The following is a 7077-nucleotide window of genomic DNA, read 5'->3' on the forward strand; positions in this document are numbered from 1 at the left end:
TTTGATTAGCTGGTTTTGGCAACACCATTGGTTAGGGACCCCTAACTAAGGAGGAGGTGGATATTGTACAGAAGAGCAGATTGCATAATACCCTGTGACAACCTGATAGGCCAGGGCGTCACATTAGCAACTCCTATTACAGAAGGTTTCTCATCATGACAGAAAGACCTTTTATCCACATGTGTTAGGGCCAGATGGACGGGTAGACCCTGGAGGTGGATCCACTGGGCCGAACTCCCGGATGAGGGAAAGGAGTCCGGTAGCTGGAGCACTGTAGGTAGCAGGACAGTCCGTGCACTGAGAGCAAATGGAGAAGTCCCTGGGACCACGAGGTCACGGATGGTGGTCCGGGTGACGGAGCTCAGGTTCGGAAGCCGTGATGGTGTCAGGCAGGGTCCGGAACCGTTGGAGCGAGATGACGGGTCACCGCAGGGATCCGAGATGGTACGGACTGTCAGGATGGCAGATGGGCAGCGTTCGGGGTTCGAGGTACCGCAGGACCGGATGGCGATGCAGGGTCGGCTCTAGAAGACAGAGAGGTAAGTATCTCATAGAACACAAGGAGACCTGACTCCTAGCTTGGGAAAACACGAAGAACAGGCCCCGCTCCCTTGGACATTAACCCCCTATATACCCTGTACCTGAGTGCATGATTTCCTGTTAATTGACACTGGCCCTTTAAGAAAGGTTCAGTGACCGCGCGCGCGCCCTAATGCGCGTGCGCGCAGCCCGGGTGCCAGAAGCCAGGGCAGGAAGCTGAAGGGAGGACGCAGGGGAGCCGGCCAGGAACTGGGAAGCCGTCGGGCGCCGGGAGCGGAGACCAGGGGGCCTGGGAAGTGCGGGCACCGGAGGCTGGAGAGCGGGGAGCGTGGCAGGTGAGCCGGGGAGCGGAGCTGAGGACCCGGGGATCGGAGCAGGGGACCCGGGGAGGGGATCCGAGGACCCGGGGAGCGTGACAGTACCCCCCCCCACGCCACCCTCCCCGCAACCGGGACAGGAAGGCACGGATCAGAGGAGTGCCCACGTTCTCCCTGGGCTCCCAGGACCTATCCTCAGGACCATACCCTTCCCAGTCCACCAGGAAAAACTGTCGACCACGTACGGTCTTCATGGCCACGATATCTCTTACCGCATAGATGTCGTCCTCAGCAATAGGAGGAGGGGCCGGACTGGCGGCAGCGGAGAAGGGACCAAGGACAACCGGCTTGAGCAGAGAGACGTGAAAGGAGTTGGGTATTCTCATCGTGGCCGGGAGCTGCAGTTTGTAGGAGACCTCATTGATCTTGCCGAGGACTTTAAATGGTCCGATGTAGCGAGGTCCCAGCTTGTAGGATGGTATCTTCAGTCGGATGTATTTGGAAGCAAGCCAGACGAGATCTCCCGGAGAGAAACACGGAGGATCCAGACGTCTCTTGTCCGCATGTCTCTTCATCCGCAGGGAGGCACGTGCAAGGGAGGCCTTAACTGAGTCCCAAATGGATGTAAAGTCACGGAGTACTGCATCAGCAGCAGGGATGTCCGAGGAAGAGGATACAGGCAATGGGACAGACGGCTGAAGTCCGTAGACGACATGGAAGGGAGAACTGGAGGAGGACTCACTGACGTGGTGATTATGGGAGAATTCAGCCCAAGGAAGAAGCGTGGACCAATCGTCATGATGGGCGTTCACGTAGTGACGCAAGAAAGAGGTCAATATCTGATTGATCCGTTCCACTTGGCCATTCGACTGAGGATGGTAGGCTGAGGAGAAGTCCAGAGTCACTCCCAGATGTTTGCAGAGAGCCCTCCAGAAGCGGGAGGTGAACTGGGTTCCTCTGTCGGACACTATGTGTGATGGAAAGCCATGCAAGCGGAAGATGTGCTGTATATAGGCGTCCGCGAGTTCCTGAGCAGAGGGCAGTCCAGCCATAGGAACGAAATGGGCCATTTTAGAGAACCGATCCACCACGACCCATATGACTGTGTGTCCGGAGGATAATGGCAAGTCCGTAATAAAGTCCATCGCTATGTGTTGCCAGGGAACTGAGGGTATGGGCAGAGGCAGCAGACGGCCGTATGGCAGGTGTTTGGGTGTCTTGTTCCTGGCACAGGAGGAGCAGGCAGAGACAAAAGAGGCGACGTCCGTGCGCAGGGATGGCCACCAGTAATGACGTACAATAGCGCTCCATGTTTTCTTCTGACCTGCATGACCGGCTGTTTTCGAGGCATGGCCCCAGTGTAACACTTTTTGCCTGTCAGCCTCAGAGACATAAGTCTTCCCAGGTGGTATCTGGGCCAGGGTGACAGGAGCCACCGGAATAATCTTACTTGGACAGATGATGGGTTGAGATGTCTCTTCCTCCTGTTCCAGGGGCACGAAAGACCTAGACAAGGCATCAGCGCGTACATTCTTGTTCGCGGGTCGGAAATGAAGCTGGAAGTCGAACCGGGCAAAGAACAAGGACCACCTGGCTTGCCGTGGGTTCAGTCGCTGAGCAGTCCGCAGGTATTCCAGGTTTTTGTGGTCCGTGTAAACAATGACAGGGTACACTGCTCCTTCCAGAAGATAGCGCCATTCCTCCAGAGCCAGTTTGACCGCTAATAGCTCTCGGTCACCGATGGTGTAATTGCGTTCAGGCGCGGAGAAGCTCTTGGAGAAGAAACCGCACGTCACCATCTTCCCGGAGGAGGACTTCTGCATGAGCACTGCTCCGGCTCCCGAGGAGGAGGCATCCACCTCCAAGGTGAACTGGCGGTTTAACTCTGGACGGTGGAGTACAGGAGAGGAGGCAAAGGCTCGCTTTAGAGCGCCAAACGCGGCGTCGGCCGCAGGTGACCAGTCCTTTGGATTAGCCCCCTTCTTGGTCAAGGTTGAGAGAGGAGCAGTCAGAGCCGAGAAGTGAGGAATGAACTGGCGGTAATAGTTAGCGAATCCCAGAAAACGTTGGATTGCCTTCAGTCCAGAAGGAGGAGGCCAGTTGAGAATGGAGGAGACCTTCTTGGGATCCATCTGCAGTCCGGTATCGGTGATGAGGTACCCCAGGAAGGGGAGAGAAGACTGTTCGAAGACACACTTCTCGTACTTGGCGTACATACGATTCTCTCTCAGTCGTTGTAGAACCAGTTGCACGTTCTCTCGGTGGGTCTGGAGGTCCGGAGAGAAGACAAGGATGTCATCCAGATATACCACCACACAGACGTAGAGAAGGTCCCGAAACACATCGTTCACTAATTCTTGGAAGACTGCTGGTGCGTTGCACAGGCCGAAGGGCATCACGCAGTATTCATAGTGCCCATCGCGAGTGTTGAACGCGGTCTTCCATTCATCCCCTGAGCGGATACGGACCAGGTTGTAGGCACCCCGAAGATCCAACTTGGTGAACACACGAGCTCCTCTGAGCCGATCAAACAATTCGGGGATGAGCGGCAGGGGGTACTTGTTTTTCACGGTGATTAGGTTCAATCCCCGGTAGTCTATACATGGGCGTAGGTCGCCCTCTTTCTTCTTTACGAAGAAGAAGCCTGCTCCAGCAGGAGAGGAGGATCTCCGGATGAATCCCTTAGCCAGGCTCTCTGTGATGTACGTAGACATAGCCCTTGTTTCGGCTGGAGATAGTGGATATATCCGTCCTCGAGGTGGTGTAGTTCCCGGGAGCAGGTCAATGGCACAATCGTAAGGACGATGTGGCGGGAGTACTTCGGACTCCTTCTTATCAAAGACGTCCACGAAGGACCAATAGGCTGAGGGCAGTCCCGGTAGGGACTCGGGAACCGGAGGTCGCCGGATGGGTTGTATGGTCTTCAGACATCTCTCATGGCAAGAAGACCCCCATCGAGTGATATCGCCAGTGCCCCAGCTGACTGAAGGCTCGTATGTCCGCAACCAGGGAAGTCCCAGCAGGATTTGATGTGACATGTGTGGGAGGACGTAGAGAGCGATGTTCTCGGTGTGCAGAGCACCGATACGCAGTTCAAGCGGCTTGGTGATCCAGGAGATGGTGTCAGAGAGGGGTCTCCCATCCACAGAGGCAATCACTAGGGGCTTGTCGAGTGGAGTAACAGGCACCTGGTACTTGTCCACCGTGGCCTGCTGGATGAAATTGCCTGCTGCCCAAGAATCGAGGTACGCCTCAGCCGTAAACCGCGTCTCTCCCGTTGTCATTTGCACAGTCCATGTAACTGGGTCTGAGAGAGTTCCAGCACCTAGGGTGGCCTCTCCTACCAACCCTAGGCTTTGGAGTTTCCCGGCCTCTCTGGACAGGCGCGTAGCAGGTGTGTGCCCTCTCCGCAGTAAAAGCAGAGACCCTTGGCGAACCGCTCTGCTCGATGTTGTTCCGACTGTCGCACACGGTCGATCTGCATGGGCTCATGGACGGAGACACCAGAGGCCGTTGACTGGAGTACGGTGGGCTTCGGTGGAGGAGAGGAATGCCTTACCGGACGTCTCTCACGGGACAGTTCTTTGGACCGCTCCTGAAAGCGTATGTCCACTCGAGTCGCTAGGGTAATCAGGGCGTCCAGAGTGGACGGTACATCACGTCCAGCCAGCTCATCTTTGATTCGACCCGATAGTCCTTCCCAGAAGGCGGCGGTTAGGGCCTCGTTATTCCACCCGAGTTCTGAAGCCAAGGTGCGGAAACGGATGGCGTATTGACCCACCGTCAGTGTTCCCTGACGTAACCGGAGAAGTGAAGACGCAGACGCGGAGGCGCGTCCGGGTTCGTCAAAAGTGCTGCGAAAGGCCTGCAGGAACTCCTGGAGGTTCTTGGTCATAGGTTCCTCCTTCTCCCACAAGGGGTTCATCCACGCCAGTGCCTCGCCCTCTAGGTGAGACATGATGAAGGCGACCTTGGCTTGGTCGGAGGCAAACAGATGTGGCAGCTGCGTGAAATGGAGGGAGCATTGGTTTATAAACCCCCTGCAGGTCTTGGGATCTCCAGCGTACCGGGGTGGTGAGGCCAAACGCAGTCTGGAAGCATCCGAAGAGGCGGCCACGGGAGCGGGGGTCGTGGCTTGACTAGTGGAGGCTCGGGATGTCGAAGACGTGACTGCCGCTTGTAGCGTGGTCAGGCGGGTGTCCACGGAAGTCATAAAGTTCAGCATGCGGGTCTGGACTTCACGCTGGCGTTGGAGTTCCTCATGCAAGGCCGCTAGTGCTTCGGCGGGATCCATGGCCTGTTCTTACTGTTAGGGCCAGATGGACGGGTAGACCCTGGAGGTGGATCCACTGGGCCGAACTCCCGGATGAGGGAAAGGAGTCCGGTAGCCGGAGCACTGTAGGTAGCAGGACAGTCCGTGCACTGAGAGCAAATGGAGAAGTCCCTGGGACCACGAGGTCACGGATGGTGGTCCGGGTGACGGAGCTCAGGTTCGGAAGCCGTGATGGTGTCAGGCAGGGTCCGGAACCGTTGGAGCGAGATGACGGGTCACCGCAGGGATCCGAGATGGTACGGACTGTCAGGATGGCAGATGGGCAGCGTTCGGGGTTCGAGGTACCGCAGGACCGGATGGCGATGCAGGGTCGGCTCTAGAAGACAGAGAGGTAAGTATCTCATAGAACACAAGGAGACCTGACTCCTAGCTTGGGAAAACACGAAGAACAGGCCCCGCTCCCTTGGACATTAACCCCCTATATACCCTGTACCTGAGTGCATGATTTCCTGTTAATTGACACTGGCCCTTTAAGAAAGGTTCAGTGACCGCGCGCGCGCCCTAATGCGCGTGCGCGCAGCCCGGGTGCCAGAAGCCAGGGCAGGAAGCTGAAGGGAGGACGCAGGGGAGCCGGCCAGGAACTGGGAAGCCGTCGGGCGCCGGGAGCGGAGACCAGGGGGCCTGGGAAGTGCGGGCACCGGAGGCTGGAGAGCGGGGAGCGTGGCAGGTGAGCCGGGGAGCGGAGCTGAGGACCCGGGGATCGGAGCAGGGGACCCGGGGAGGGGATCCGAGGACCCGGGGAGCGTGACAACATGTAAGATTAGGATGCAGGTAACAGGCAATGGACACGAATGGGCATGGCCTTGGAAAATGGGTGGCATCAAGAATTTGCCATATCAGCAACTTCCTAGAAGGCCATCCATGATAGTATGCTGTAATTGTTCATATTATGATTTTGAGTTGACCATAGAGTTGACCATAATGGCAAGTTGTAGAATGCTGTTACAGGCGGAACGGCAATGAAAAATCCGGTCAGGACAGGAATGTGGATCCACTGGACCACAGATCACGCTTTTAGTCTGGAAGGGCATGACTAATGCGGACATCACGCGAGACGAGCTATCATGCGATGCATCGTCGGGGTCACGGTTTTCGTGACGCACATCCGGCATTGTTTGTGACGTTGTTTCGTGTGACACCTTCGAGCGATGCTAAATCAGTCACAAATCGTGAGTCATGTACACAAAGCTTATTTTTAAAAAATCGTTTATTTTTCATGGCGCCGGTTGTTCATCGTACCCGGGGCAGCACACATCGCTCCGTGTGACATCCCGGGAACGATGAAGACAGCTTACCTGCGTCCCGCGGCACCCGCCGGCTATGCGGAAGGAAGGAGGTGGGCGGGATGTTTACGTCCCGCTCATCTCCGCCCCTCCGCTTCTATTAACCGGCGGCTGTGTGACATCGCTGTGATGCTGAACATCCCTCCCCCTTCAGGAAGAGGATGTTCGCCGCCCACAGCAAGGTCGCTCAGCAGGTAAGTACGTGTGACGGTGATTTAGCGACTTTGTGCGACACGGGCAGCGATTTGCCCGTGACACACAAACGACGGGGGGGGGGGATTAGATCGCTTGTGCGATCACACAAAAGATCGTACCGTGTGACGCCCGCATTAGTGCTCACCGGGTATTCACCAGAGCCTCAGATGGTGAGGATAGATTTGACTGCTGATGGATATCAAGTACCACTCCAAGGCAGTCCCCGAATCCACGGAAACTGACACTTAATGGAAACTGGCAAGAAGTAATAGAGCTTTTGCCGGAACAGGATCAGGATAACCGGCAAGGTGGAAGCTGGTACAGGTATTTTTGGGACTGGATCAGGTACGAGTTCACGTTCAGGCAGGAACACCAATTTAGTAACATGGGCTTGCACAGGTATACAGGA

Source organism: Anomaloglossus baeobatrachus, chromosome 5, assembly GCF_048569485.1.
Source record: "Anomaloglossus baeobatrachus isolate aAnoBae1 chromosome 5, aAnoBae1.hap1, whole genome shotgun sequence".
In the NCBI taxonomy this organism is placed as follows: domain Eukaryota; kingdom Metazoa; phylum Chordata; class Amphibia; order Anura; family Aromobatidae; genus Anomaloglossus; species Anomaloglossus baeobatrachus.